Source organism: Gorilla gorilla, chromosome 11 (genome assembly GCF_029281585.2).
Source record: "Gorilla gorilla gorilla isolate KB3781 chromosome 11, NHGRI_mGorGor1-v2.1_pri, whole genome shotgun sequence".
Classification (NCBI taxonomy): Eukaryota; Metazoa; Chordata; class Mammalia; order Primates; family Hominidae; genus Gorilla; species Gorilla gorilla.
The window spans coordinates 61,567,822-61,581,125 of NC_073235.2; the positions used below are offsets into that span (position 1 = coordinate 61,567,822).

General features: G+C 38.0%; 1 protein-coding gene across 11 annotated transcripts in view; it reads left to right on the forward strand.

Annotated features, from left to right (window-relative positions):
* Positions 1-13,304, forward strand: part of TANC1 (tetratricopeptide repeat, ankyrin repeat and coiled-coil containing 1) — a 263,670-nt gene that overhangs the window by 98,191 nt on the left and 152,175 nt on the right. The window contains exon 1 of one of the 11 annotated variants that reach the window (XM_063694863.1): positions 8,818-9,519. The exons of the other annotated variants lie outside the window; for them this stretch is intronic. The gene's annotated coding sequence lies outside the window, so the exon portion shown is untranslated. Of the gene's footprint in view, positions 1-8,817; positions 9,520-13,304 lie in introns of those variants that run through there. 11 annotated transcript variants of the gene reach the window in all.

The following is a 13,304-nucleotide window of genomic DNA, read 5'->3' on the forward strand; positions in this document are numbered from 1 at the left end:
AACCCATGTTAATCCAGTCTCCTTGGAGAATGACTGGTTTTCTGAGTTACTATGTCAAATAACGTTTCAGTTTTAATTTCTGTTTTAAGAAGTATGCTTATTACTAAAGCATCATAAAATTATGGTTAACTCTTTAATTCAAAAGATCTTGCAATGCCTTGTGATAATATTAATGTCTGTTGTTTCCATACTTATATAAGAGAATAAGTGGATTTCTAACGTTTTTGGTTATATAGAACCTAGACAAAATTTATTTTTATTGCTAATTATCCCTTAAACCAAGTCTGCAAAATGACAAACTCACCTTAAAAGTAGAGCCTTTATTGCAAGGCTGCTGTTAAAGCTTCTCATCAATGCCTGGGTGAGCAGACACCGAAGAAAAGGAGAAACCAGTTTTTAATGACCTAAACAGGAGACCACAGTTAACCTTAGAAAATCAACCCCTGGCTTTGAATAATTAATTAGAATTGTTACTCTGGAGAAATTTCGTTCACAGAATTTCCATCCAGGGGGACATTCACCCTCTGCTGGGTCAAGGCCAAAATGTCTTTCTTGTTAGTTTTCTGAAAGCTGTTTAAAAATAATAACAACAAAAAACTTTTTCAGTTTTGGCTCATCTGTCACCAATCATGGGAACTTTATTTGCTTCTTTAGAAGCCTTTGTAATTTCCAGCATGAAGTTACCTCCTAAGCTGTCTGTTGGGGTGGAACTGCCAACCAGTGGGTTATTTTTCTCAGGACCAGGGTCCCCAAGCCTAAACTCACCAGTCGGTAACAGTTCTTCAAAACAGGCCTACCGTCCTCTTTGACCAGTGCCATACTTAGAAGAAATAGCAATATATTAATAATCTTCAGCACCCATGCCTTTCAGACACACCAGACAGGAACATAATTTGCATTTGAAACTTTTCCAGTTTCAGAGCATGTGATTTTGGGTTTATTTCTCCCTTTGGTCTTTAAAAGCAACTATTGCTTTTTCTGAATCATTTCTTCATAATAATTTCCACACTATGGCTTTTTCACTAATACAAACCAACTTGAAAGACCAATGGGAACGTTTCCCATAAAACATCTGCATGGTATGTGCCTTTTTGCTCTTAACTAGAACCTGGTTGTATTAGGCTAGCAACAAAGCAGATGGAATTTTAAATCCTGATGAAGTTATATCACAGGATTGTTGGGGGAAATACTTGGAATTTGACCACTCATATGTTGAGTCCATGCCAGTCCTCATTATATATATATAAGTAAATCATAGCTAAGATTTTCTATAAATTAAAGCTGGCTAGTCTACCAAGACTGCTCTGAAACTTAGGTAATATCTCCTGCAATATGGAAAAATTTTGCTGTACTGTTTCCAATTAAAACCAATCTTTGTTGCAAAGACATAAGAAAATTCATTCCCATGTACTTGAATTCATAATCATAGAAATTTAGGAGACATGTCTAAAAACTTGAGTTCAGCTTTTCATGTCCTTTATAGGTTGTTTTTGCAGGCAATCTTTTACTACACTTTTATGTTAAACCTATTTTGAGAATTTGGAAAAATGCAGTAACTGAGACAAACTTAGTATCCTTCAATGGAAACCAAATATTTTTCAGAAGCGTTGAACAGTTGTTATTCCCTCATTTATCCCTAAAAAAAAGTTATCACCTATATCTATAGGTAAAACTTTAGCAGGTATTGAATTCAAACTATATGTATATAAGGATATTTGCAATATTATGTTTGTTGGTTCTTATTCTTTTGAGACAGCCTGTATCTTTTGAGACAGACAGACTCTGTTACCCACGCTGGAGTGCAGTTGTGCACCACCTCCACTCACTGCAACCTCCGCCTCCTGGGTTCAAGCAATTCTCCTGCCTCAGCCTCCCGAGTAGTTGGGATTATAGGCACGTGCCACCACGCCTGGCTAATTTTTGTATTTTTGGTAGACATGGGGGTTTCACCATGTTGGCCAGGCTGGTCTTGAACTCCTGACCTCAAGTGATCCACTCGCCTCGGCCTCGCAAAGTGCTAGGATTACAAATATGAGCCACTGCGCCCAGCGGATATTTGCAATATTATGTACAGTGAAACTTAAACTATTGAAAATCATCGAGTAAACTCAAAATAGCAGAATTCCTCTCTTTTTTGTGATTATGCATTTTTACCTAGGAAATGCTTATAGCTGGGCAAAAAGTGTTTTCAGAAGGCAATAGAGGCACGGTGGAGAATGTAATTTTTAAAACTTTACCATGTTTTTTTAGAAAGCATATTCACCTTGTTCCTGCTGTTCCATCAGTGCAAATGAGCACTATATTTTTCTTGACCTTGAGTTTGGCCTAAGGGAGCAAAAATCAGTATTAAACCATAATACAGGGAGAAGGCCAGATGAGGACATCTTATTTTTTTTCCTCTCCCTGCTTTATGTAAGGACCTTGATCTAAAATAAGCAAACGAGGCACTGTGTTTATTTTTGAAGCTCTCCAGAGAGGCCTACAACCTTTACCACATGTTTCTTAATTTTAAGTGACCTTTACTATCAGAAAACATTCATATTACTACTATTAAACAGTTACTTAGTTTTAAAAATTAAATAATTACTAGACTCTTAAGAGTATTGTGATATTAAATCTGGACCTAGTAGGAGTTTACAGTAGATATAAGAGCCACACTGGAAGTTAGTATCTTTCTGTACAGCAACACTGTTTGGAAAATGAATAGGAAAAAAAGTCCGATTTTACAATAGAACAAAAACTTTATCAACCTAAGAAGAAATATGTGCAAGCTTTTTTTTTTTTTTTTTGAGACAGGGTTTTGCTGAGTCACCCAGGCTGGAGTGCAGTGGCGTGATCTCGGCTCACTGCATCCTTGACCTCTCAGGCTCAAGTAATTCTCCCACCTCAGCCTCCTGAGTAGCCACCACGCTACCATGCCTGGCTAATTTTTGTGGGGTTTTGTTGCTCTTGTTGTTTTTTTTAATAGAGATGGGGTTTCTGCCATGTTTCCCAGGCTGGTTTCAAACTCCTGGGCCTACACAATGCACCCACTTTGGCCTCCCAAAGTGCTGGGATTACAAGTGTGAACCACTGTGACTGGCTATGCAAGCCTCACATTAAAGAAAATAAAACTTTATTGAAGGACTTAAGGAAGACCTGAATAAGTAGAAGGAAATACTGTTTTTCTGAATAAGCTGATTCATTATTTTAAACCATCTAGCTCCTCCATAATTATGTAGACATTCCATTTAATCCCTAATGAAATCCCCAATTTTTAAAGAAGGCTGTTTTTTTTTTTGAGTAGTTTTAGGTTCACAGCCAAAATTGGGAGGAAGGTTCAGAGATTTTCCCCCACACATGCATAGCTTCCACCATTATCAACATTTTCCACCAGAGTTGTGCATTTGTTACAACTGATGGACCTACGTTGACACGTTATTATCACCCAAAGTCCATACATCAGGTTCACTCTTGATATTGTGTATTCTGTGGGTTTGAACAAATGTGTAATGACATATCTACCATTGTTGTATCACAGAGTAGTTCCATGGCTCTAAAAATCCTGTGTGTTTTTTTAAAACACTACAAAATTGATTCAGCAATCCATCTGGAAGAGAAAGTGCTTAAAGGAAAATCAAGGACAATTTGAAAATGTGAGGCAGGTGCATATAAATGGCCGAACCTGGTTCACGTGCCTCGGATCTAGCTGCATGAGAGAGCCCGGAAGAGTGTGTTTGGACTTCTTGGCTAAGATTTGTACAAGATGGACTTTACTGTCCACCACCATATGCATTGTGGAGGATTCTTCAGTCATAGACATTGGGCAGGTTCCCTCCCCTTCAAAAACTAAGGAAGCACAGATATCTAATTGCAGCTCATTTTGGTAGCTGTTACTACCACATAGCGAGTAAATGGCTCAGCTAATATTTTTTTTTCTACTGGTCTCCAAGAAATGAAACATAATTCGATCTAACATCTATGATGTAATTAAAGCTCACAGTTGGTAGTGTTTCTGTTCTTTCTTTAAACCCTGGAGATTTTGTCCTTACTCTGGAAGCATTAGGTGGTCAAGGCCTCTTGCTCTCTAGAGAAGGCTATCCCTGTCTACTTCTGTCCCTTCTGCCTTCCACCAGTCTTCAATCTGTAGTGTTTTGCCCGCTGAAATTCTCCTAGTTGTTCAGTATTGGTGAGGAAGTAGGTTCAAGCTGAGGCAGAACAGCAAAGTTCAGTGAACTTTTAATTGCAGTACTGCCTCAATTAAAATACAGAAAAAATATAGACTGATTAAGGAATAGTTCCTTAATGTGCCAGAATAATAACTGTTTATATTAAGTCTTTTATTTGTAGTTAAATTATTTGTGCTTTTTTATTTTTCCCCAGTAGGGGGGCTTAGTTTGAAGCAACTTGTTAAAAAAAAATTTTTTTGACCTTTACCTTTCTCTCATTAAAACCCAGGTGGTTGGCTAAATACACTTGTAATGATGTTAATTAAGGCATTGGATAGTCTCTAAGCCTGTGTGTGTACTGAATTAATCTATTAGCTTTGCATCTAATTCTTCACTTTGAATTTCAAGTAGAAGGAAGCTGTTTGCCTCTAAAGTTTAAAAGCCATTGATGTGATTGTTAAACTTGGTATTTTAAGCCATTCCAGGCTGCAGCCTGGCTTTCAGTGGTACCTTCTAAACATGCCTCAATACAAATGATGCTTTGTTTTATGTAGAAAATACGAAGCTGCTTTTGATTATTCTGTGCTGCCACTGCCCATTTTCTGTGGTTGTGGACTATTTAGGAATTTAGTGCAGTGACTCTCTTGCTGAGCTATGGATATTTGGTATCTTCTTGTTAACATTCTCCAAAAGTGTTTCCCAAGCAACAAAACAAGCAGAAATAATTCAGTATAAAGGTATTGTATTTTTCTTTACTGGGGCATTTAAACAAATTCTGCAAAATGTTAGAACATGATTTAAACATAGAATGGGACTTCAGTGTTTTATGGTTTTGTTTTTTGTTTTTTGAGATGAACTCTCGGCTCTGTTGCCTGGGCTGGAGTGCAGTGGGTGCCATCTTGGTCATTGCAACCTCAGCCTCCTAGGTTCAAGCGATTTTCCTGCCCAAGCCTCCCAAGTACCTGGGATTACAGGCATGTGCCACCACACCCAGCTAATTTTCATATTTTTAGTAGAGGTGGGGTTTTGCCATGTTGGCCAGGCTGGTCTCAAAATCCTAACCTCAGGTGATCTGCCCACCTCAGCCTCCCAGAGTGCTGGGATTACAGGCGTGAGCCACTGCGCCCAGCTGATTTTTAATAGGAGCAGGAATGCTGGTTGTTCCCTCTGGTTTGATAGGTTCCTTCATCAGATTTTCTTTGTTGTCCCTCATGTATGTCACAAAGTCAAGAAAAAGCATGGACTTTGAAATTAGAGGACACAGACTCACATCTCCCTGCTCGATCACCTCCTATTTAACTTGAATTTGGACAGATTTTCTTAACCTTGATTAAACTACCTTATAGTTGTATTGTCAGGGTTGAATACGAATACCTTTCTGCAAAAGTGTTTTAGCTTGACATTTGGCCTCTGCTAGATATCCAGTACATCTTTTCTTTCTTGAGAAAACTGTGTGATACCTTAAAGAACTAACAAAACCCTTAAAAATATATAAATAAAAGATATACCTAATGTTAAAGGACGAGTTAATGGGTGCAGCACACCAACATGGCACATATATACATATGTAACTAACCTGCACGTTGTGCACATGTACCCTAAAACTTAAAGTATAATAATTAAAAAAAAAACTTCTTGTTCCTTTTCTGTTATGGAGAAGACAGGACTGATCTCAGATGAAGAGTGATGTTCTAGAAGCTTCTTTCCATGACTTCCTATTCCCAAATATTCTGGCATCTCCTGTGGATACTAAAGGCTCTTCTCCCAGCTTCAGCCTTTCCCCTATAACAAAACTGGGGAAGCTCTGAGTCATTTGTCTGCCCTGTGGTGGTTTATGCTTTCAAAATAATGTATTTTACCTTTTAACCTCTATGAAGTACTTGCATTTTATGGTTTTCTCTTTATGAAGTTAAACCGAAAGGCTTTTCTCCTTGCTTAAAGGGATTTCGGGAGTTGGCAAGCAGTTTCGAGAATAGATTTCTAAGTACAGTTTATAAAATGTTATCTCAACACATCCTTTGTGAATGAAGGTCTTTATATATGGAGGGCCCTTGTCCCCCAACCTCTTCATAGCTTTTCCATGTGTTTTAGGGAAATATAAAGGATGAAAGAGTTAGGGGAAGTAGGGAACAGATATCTACCGTTTTATCATTAGGCACCTACATGTAAGGCCCAAGCTGGTTTCATGCTGAACTGCCTGTTTTCCTGGTGGGGGGCATACTCGGAGAAAGCTCTGGACCCCAGAGGAAAGGGAAGTCAGTCACCCTGGACTAATAAGACCTTTTTGTGGCATAAGATCTCCAGCAAGGCACCACCTATCTGAATCATCATAAAGCATGTGATAAAACTCTCAAACAATGCTTCTTTACTTGAGCTGCTTTTTGTATGTGTATGTATAAATGCCATAGGAAGCTAGATCAGTAGTAGGCAAATGAGCAATTCCGAGTTCATTTTTAAATTATCAAATCTAATTTTATTTCACAAATTTTTATTAAAACTCCTCTGTAAAACACAAAGGTCTTATTTTGTACAGACTTAGTTTTCAGAAAGTTCCATGTATATGTAACTTAATTCCCATAAAAAGTTTCATCTTTGCTTTTCCATGTTTTCTATTTGCACTTCCTAGGAGGGGAATTCTAAGGTTTTATTTTTATCCTACAGGAATGTAAAAAACTTGATTTCATATAATCTACTGGCAAGTGTAGTTCCTGAGTGGGGAGATGGGCTACAAAGGATTCTGAAGTAGATTGACTTTTATTTCGTGGCTGGTGATCCAAACTGAGTATTCCTCATAAGAGTCTTAAGGGGATGGTGTGTTCACCAACCAGTTGTCTTGCAGTTAATGAGGGTGGCCATCAGGTGACCAGCTGGGTAGCCCTAGCTCTGGATCAGCATCAAATTGAGAAACCTTATTCACATCCAGAATCAGAGTTAGAAAGCAGCATCTGTGTGTCTTCTCTCTCCCACTCCCCTCTGTCCTTTTAGGGGCAGGCTAGTTATAACTCATCAGCCATGAAAATACCATTGTTCTTGTCCTATGTTCTGGTGACCACAGTGCAGTGGGTAAAGGTAAAACGAGCAACTGAGCAGCAGGTTTTAATTCTTCACACTCTTAAAGTTTGTCAGGGAGTTGCCCATTTTTAAGGGAGTTTGGAGCCTTCAACTGCTAGATTTGGTACATGGTGATGATCTTTATGCCCTGGGATGTCATCAGGAATGATGTCTCTGATGTGAGACATGCATGGAGGTGGCTGTAGTGGTTTGAGATCTTGTCTGGGTTTTTGTAGATCACGAAACTGGCTGATACCAGAGGCTAAGAGCCTGGAGGTAGACTCCAGGTTAAGGATGGAAAAGAGCCACCTGCACACAGGGTCTTCCTGATGATTGTGTTTTTATTTCACTTACCAAAATTAAGGAATTTATGTTAATGCATTGTTTCTTTGTGAGGGCTTGCTCTTCACTCCCCACTAAGCAAATTTTCTATATGACTTATCTAGAAAGCTTCTTTCCAACTACGAGATGTTAAAAATATTTTGATTTTTGATAGTACATCTTCGTGTTGTCTTAGTCTGCTTGAGCTGCCATAACAAAGCACCATTGACTGGGTGGATTTAACAATAGAAACTTATTTCCCCTCGCCATGCTGCAGGCTTGAAAGTCTGAGATGAGGGTGCCAGCATGGTTGGGTGCTTGTAGGGGTTGCCCTCTCCCTGTGTTCTCACATGGTAGAGACAGGGATAGCAAGTTTTCTGGTATCTCTTCTTATAAGAGCGCTAATCTCATCATGTGCTCACGTAACCCAACCATCTAATCTGACCTCATCCAACCTAATTGTCTCCCAAAGGCCCCATCTCCCAAATACTGTCACATTGGGAGTTAGAGCTTCAACATAGGAATTTTGGGAACACAATTCATCTATAGCACTTTAATGTTGTTATTATAAACACGATACCCTGGAGAATTGGTCATGAAACACCATTATTTTATGTACTAAGGAAGAAAAAAAGTCAATCAATTAGAATGTTTATTACACTTAAGATTTTCTTTAAACTCCTAGAGAAGTAAAAATGAGAATATCAGTATTTGAATCCATGCCTAATATTTATGTACTCAATGTACAAAATTCGAAAAATACGCTGGGCCCAGTGGTTCATGCCTGTAATCCCAACACTTTGGGAGGCTGAGGCGGGAGGATTGCTTGAGCCTAGGCGTTCAAGACCAGCCTGAGCAACATAGTGAGACCTTGTCTATTAAAAAAAAAAAAAAAACTGGCCAGGTGTTGTGGAATATGCCTATAGTCTCAGCTACTTAGGAGGCTGACGTGGGAGGATTGCTTGAGCCTGGAAAGTCGAGATTGCAGTGAGCTGTGATCACACCATCACACTCCAGCCCAAGTGACAGAGTAGTAAGACCCTGTCTCCACAAAAGAAAGAAAATAGAAAACACTCATAATACTTACAAGCAAATAACCCAAGATAGTCTATATTTTTTGCTTTATCTTTTTTAAATACAATGTCGTTTTTTTGTATTTAAAAAATGCCTAAGATTTTATTGTACCAATGTACCATGGTTTTATTTGGGCCCATTTTGTTTCCATATTTTTTTCATTTAAAAAACCCTCTGGAAAATACATACCTTTGTATGAATTTTATTTTAGAATATGTTTTCAAGCATGGAGTTAATAGGGAAAGGAAATGAACTTTTTATAAGCTGTTAGTGCCTCTTGCCAAATTGTTTTCTAGAAAGCTCATGTTGGTTGCCACCTGTGTAAGCAGTATGTGAATGTGCCTGCTTGCACAATTCCTATTACTAGGGGGTATTTCTGGGTTTTAGTAATCTCTGTCACTTTTATAGGTTAAAACTTGCACTTCATTGTTTTTAATTAGCATTTCTTTGAGATTGGTAGAGCTCTTCCAGTATTTATTGCTCTGTTACATTTCTTCTTCAATGATTGTCTTTTTCATGCCCTTGTACTTGTTTTTTTCTGTTGGGATTGTGAGGGGCTTATTAGTCTTGTTCTTCCCTTTTCCTAATGTGGCTGTTGTGTATAGTAATGCAAATTTTCTATATGACTTATCCAGAAAGCTTCTTGGGGAATTTTTACCGAAGTCGCTGATGGTGAAACTGCCTATGTTCTATAGATAAAAGTTTCTCTGCGTTGTTAACATTTCATGTTTGTGCTGAGGCTAGAGATCCACTAGTCTGATTGGCTTACATTCAAGAATTTATAAAGAAACCAAAATAAAAGCATAAAAGCAACCCCATTGAGTCATCAAGCCATCCACAGTACTTGATAACATTCTGTCTTTGTGCACAGCCAAAGATGTCAAAGTTCCTCCTCTACCCAGATGTGCTGGAAGCCTGACTCCTGGTAAGTTCCCAACAGTAGATGGGGATAGTTCCAGCAACATTTCCTTAATAAATTGCTATAATCATAAGTGCAAACTTTTATCCATGGCTGCATGTTCTTAGATTATTATGTGTAGAGATTCTTTTTTAAACTATGATAAAGTAATGACATTTTGAAGTTTTAGATCTAGGAGGATCTTAGAAATTGAGTTCAATTTCTTGCTTGAGGAAGACCTGGAAAAAGAGGCATTGAGCAACTACCCAAAGTCGTATAGCTAGTTAAAGCAAAGATGGACTCAGAGTGTAGTGTTTGTACGTTAGTGGTTTATACTATGTCTCTGGCTGGCTTCCTTTATTATCTCACACTGAGTAAACATAAAGGAAAACATATCTCTATGTTATATCTCTATATCTCTATCCCTGAGATAGAAGATAGAAAATTTTCTTTATAATTTCTTTCTTCAGGGACGTTCATTTTGTTTTTTTTTTCCTTTAGATTTTTTTTTCTTTTCCTAGAAGGATTATTTGTGAGATTCTTACATGGTCTTGATCTAGACTGAATCACTGAGTAGACAGGGTCTTGCTTTGTCACCCAGGCTAAATTGCAGTGGTGCGATCATAGCTCACTGTAGCCTCTAACTTCTGGATTACGCAATCCTCCCACCTCAGGCTCCCTAGTTGCTGCGCTACAGGCGTGCAGCTCTACACCTGGCTAACTTTTAAATTTTTTGTAGAGGTGGGGTCTCAATATTTTAAAGCAAAGTTTTGCTTGGTATCCTTGAGACTGTCCTAATTCCATCCTATTCTAAAATCACTTGTTTTTGTAAAGCCATTCAAACTCCATAAATGTAATAGTGTACACAATTATAAAAACAAAACCTGTATGATGGTATTAAAACAGACACTATTCCTGTTTCTTCTCTGCTTCTCTTTTCGCTCCCCAAAGGCAATTAATGTTAACAATTTCTTAGATGATCGTTCAAGATATTTTCTGTGCTTCTGTGCATATATGTATGTGCATATGGACACACATCAATACATATATCGATCCTTAAGAAACCCCACATGGACTTTATAATACATCTTATTCTGTAAACTACTATGATGATTGCATTTTTATACATTTTTTTCGTATTGGCACATATCGATATATAGCCTTCTAAAAAGTAGCTCAGTGTCGCACTGGGTAGTTATAATTTATCTCATTCTTCTGTTGATGGACACTTAAGTTATATTTTTTTGTTTTTATTACAAGTCAGTTCTAGAGTGAATCTCCTTGTACATAACTGCCTGTGCTTTCATAAGAATAGTTGTAAGAAATTCTGTTGGGTAACAGGTTTGTTCATTTAAAACTTTTCTAGTTTTTGTCAAATTGTCCCTTTGAAAGGTGGTAAGTTTACAATTCCACCAGTAATATAAGAGAATACTTGTTTATTCAGATCCTTAGGTTATGATCAAACTATTTCATCTTTGCCAGCATGAGAGGCAAAAATTGTGTCTGTTTTTAATTATGCAGTTCTTTAGAATGATTTCAAACACATTTTTATATGTTTATGGGCTATTTGAAACCATACTGCCTGGGTTTGTATCCTGGCTCCACAGTTTATCAGCTGTGTGAACTTGGGCAAATTACTTAACCTTTCTGTGCCCTGTGATTCACTTGTGAGGATTAAATGAATTACTATTTATAAAGGGCTCAAGCCCATGCTTGGCATATAGTATATGTTATGTCAGTATTTGTCAAAAATTAAAGCTAAAATTTCTTACTCTCTCCTACCTGTTTACCTATTTTTCTCTTGGGTTCAATAGCTGTTTTAATATTTTGGTAAGTGGTTAATCATCTGATAGCTTACTAGCTAAAGTTCTAAGCAAGGCAAATGTGTGTCTTGTTTAATTTTGAATTATAAAGCCTGAAAAGATACATGTAAGTCATCCTTTATTTTTTATAGGATTAAGTGAAGGATTTTGTATCAATTCTGTAAATTCACTGTTGAAAACTAAGAGGTTACAAAGCAATATTTCATGGAGGTCAGCTCTCTTTATTTCCCTGCTTTGTCTGTGAGTTTTGATTCTACTAATCTGATTAAACCTCTTAGAGCTACATCCTTAGCTCCAAGATTCTGAAGATTAGAGATTCTGGAGGATTGTTTTCCCCCTCCATCCATTAAATTGTTACCATGGTTATTGGACTCCTCCAACAGTACCTCTAATCCTTCTGATTTCTGGAAGCAGCATCTTAAGGGTGAATAACTCTGCTGGTTTGGTTTCAAAAAACTTAAGTAACGTAAGAGTCTGTTTGAATATGCCTACAGTTTTCTTTGAATAAGTTTTTCTGAACCTGTTTTCTTGCCTACAAAATGAAGTTAGTATCGCTCTGTATCATTAAGTAATTATGAGGGTTAAATATTTTTTAAAAAAACTTCAGGCATGATAGTGTTGAAGATATAGGGTTGTTTTTTTTTTTTGTATTTTTTTAAACCTATGGTATACCTGCTTTTGGGAAATGCCCATTAAGCAAGGAACAATAAAATATATTTGTAGAGATATTTAAATTTATATTGGGGGTTTTTGGTACTTAAATGTTTGGGGGAGGGATGAGATAATGCTCAAGATATTAGAAACCAGAAGGTGAATCTCAGTTCAGCAAAAAGTGAATCTTTTGGAGAAAATATGATAGCACTATGAGAAGTTGTTGTTGTTTTTTAAAGAGATGGGGTCTCACTATATTGTCCAGGCTGATCTTGAATTCCTGAACTCAAGCGATCCTCCTGCCTTAGCATCCCTAGTAACTGGGATTACAGGTGTGAGCAACCTCACTTGGCTGAAAAGTGTGTGTGTCTTTTTTTTTTTTTTTGAGTGTCTGCTGTGTATCAGACAGTGTGCTGCATGTTTATAAACAGTTACATCATCAATAGCTTATTAATAGAGGTCAAAGTACTAGCTTAAGACTACATAGTTACTGAGTGTCAGAGCCATGGTTTGAACCTAGTTTGTCTCCAAAGCCTATGTTTTGGGCAGTATAGCAGCCAGGCTGCTTGGGTTCACCTGCATCTATACAATGGGGGATAATAACAGTATCTATGTCCTCTCCATTGTGAAGATTAAATAAATTACTGTGCTTTGTTGACAAGGGCTGTCCCAAATCAATAGAAAGGGAAAGGGTGGGCGGAGTTAGTGGAAGGTTGAGGGAACCCATCACGGACTCAGACAGTGCCACTTAGGGTAAAGCCAGTGCCTGCAATAACAGTTTATCATGCTCATTAATTTGGGATTTCAAAACACAAATGAGAACTCACACCTACCCACCCCCAAGTGCATGTCTTCATCATGTAAAAAGTAAGTTTCCTTTGAAAATATCCTTTTGCCCCTATTTTTGTTTGTTTAGACAAATATCTAATTTATAAGAAGTGCATGGGAGGGGTTTTAGAAGTTTAACGAATTTGTAATTGAGAAAGGGTAGTTTGGTAGTCTACTTGAAAATGTTTCTGGGAAATTCCCTAAAAACATAGGATTTTGGTGACCTTAGCTTCTGTGTTCCTACTGCCACCCAGAAAAGGGGCAGGGCTCTGCAACCCCCGGGACAAATGGGCACCCCATGCCTATACCTCCCTCCCCGAGCTAAGTCCCAGGGCATCTGGGCCTTGCCTGGAGACTGGGCTAGCTCTGTAGGCCCGGAGAGCCTGGGGAGGGTGTTACCCCACCTCTTGTATTTTGGGAGACAGGGAAAGTGAACAGACTTCCCCTTCGCATACCCCTCAGGGTGGTTTCCCTACCAGTCAGGCTTACTGCTTCTAGAAGAGAGCAGAG